The following is a 2078-nucleotide window of genomic DNA, read 5'->3' as shown; positions in this document are numbered from 1 at the left end:
ATCTCAGCTCACTGCAACCTCCACCTCCTGGGTTCAAGTAATTCTTCAGCTTCAGCCTCCAGAGTAGCTGGGATTACAGGCACCCACCGCCACACCCAGCTGATTTTTTACATTTCTAATAGAGATGGAATTTCATCATGTTGGCCAGGCTGGTCTCGGTCTCCTGATCTCAGGTGATCCACCTGCCTTGGCCTCCCAAAGTGCTGAGATTACAGGTATGAGCAATCGCTCCTGGTCTGCTGTTACTTTAAGCCAATTTATTAGAGCTCTTCTATGTATTTTGGTAATGGAACCATCACATAAGCCCATGACTCATGTAAATACGTACACATATGGGCACACGGAAGTAGATCTTATACATTTATAAGATTCTTTATTTGCCAATATTATTGTTTTATTTTTATTTTTTTGAAGATAGGGTCATCCTCTGTCACTCATACTGGAGTGCAGTGGCGTGATCCTAGCTGACTGTAACCTTGAACTCCTGGGCTCAAGCAATTTTGCTTCTTCAGCCTCCTGATAGCTAGTGTTGCAGAATTTTCCTCCTTAGTTCAACTATAACTGGGTTCTTGTCACATGACCAGGAAAGACTAGGCTCATGGACACATTGAGGGGTAAGTAGAGCAGAATTTATTGGGTGAAAAGGAAATAGAAAGAAAGGGAAAAAAACCTCTTACAAATTGAGAGGGAGTCCTGTTGACAGAACCCCACCTCACAGATTGAATTCCAGGCCACCACAACACAAGCTGAAGTGACCAAACTTCTCCCTGCCTGCTGAAGGTGTGAATTTATGAAAGCTCCACCCCATTCTCCCAGTGTGCAGGCAGGCTGGCTATTCTCTGGTGACCCTTTTTTAATCTGTGTACACGTTTGTCTAGTGTAGACACTAGGACTCCAGAGGCTCACCACCATGCCCAGCTAATGTTTTTCTTTTTTCTGTGTTACCAGGCTGGTCTCCAACTGCTGAAGCCAAGTGATCATGCCACCTTAGCTTTGAAAAGTGCTGAAATTACAGGCAGGAGCCACCATGCCTTGCCTGGCTGGTGTGCAGTGGCACAATTTTGGCTCACTGCAACCTCTGCCTCCTGGGTTCAAATGATTCTCCTGCCTCAGCCTCCCGAGTAACTGAGACTACAGGCACCCACCACCATGCCTGGCCAATTTTTTTTTTAAATTTTTACTAGAGACAAGTTTCACCATGTTACCCAGGATGGTTTCAATCTCCTGACCTCATGATCTGCCCACCTCAGCCTCCCAAAGTGGTGGGACTACAGGCATGAGCCACCACGCCCAGCCTATTATAGGATCTTATAAACAGATCAATAGGATTTAGATAGGTGCTTTTAGTTTGGTCTGTATCTTTTAACTGGACCATTGGATTCAGGGTAGAGCCCACACTGAATTTTGGGTTCTCAAAAAGTCAGCAATGCCTTGGGGACTTGGCCATGCAATATTTTCACAGTGTGTTTTGCTACAAAAACATTCTCTCAAGGCTAGGGGCAACCGAGTGCCAATCAGCCCACTCTGTGATCAGCCGATTTCCCAGCCATTATATTAAGTATTCTCACAATACAAAGTAATTTCTAATGCCATCCAAAGCAAAAATTAGGTCACGCAATGCAAAGGAACAGAGTTTTAGATCTGAGAGGTCTTTGTCCTCTCTTGGATTTCCTCTCGGGTTTCCCTGAGGAAAATACAGCAGTTTTTCACAAAAATGAGTCTGTGGTGCATTTTGTGTTTTTCTTAAGGGATCCCAGGCTTTTTGAATTTATTTTATTTTATTTTTTCCTTATATGGCACCAAGTTTTCCAAGAGAAACGAGGGGCTGATAGAAATAAATAGGGAAGGCCAGGCACAGTGGCTCACTAATCACAGTACTTTGGGAGGCCAAGGCAGGTGCATCACGAGGTCAGGAGTTCCAGACCAGCCCGGCCAACATAGTGAAACCCTGTTTCTACTAAAAATGCAAAAACTAGCCAGATGTGGTGGCATGTGCCTATAATCACAGCTACTCAGGAGGCTGAGGAGGGAGCATTGCTTGAACCCAGGAGGCAGAAGTTGCAGTAATCAGAGACCAC

This window comes from Cebus imitator, unplaced genomic scaffold (genome assembly GCF_001604975.1).
Source record: "Cebus imitator isolate Cc_AM_T3 unplaced genomic scaffold, Cebus_imitator-1.0 Scaffold1125, whole genome shotgun sequence".
In the NCBI taxonomy this organism is placed as follows: domain Eukaryota; kingdom Metazoa; phylum Chordata; class Mammalia; order Primates; family Cebidae; genus Cebus; species Cebus imitator.
The sequence above is the reverse complement of the archived record's forward strand: the minus strand, read 5'-3'. Positions refer to the sequence as shown.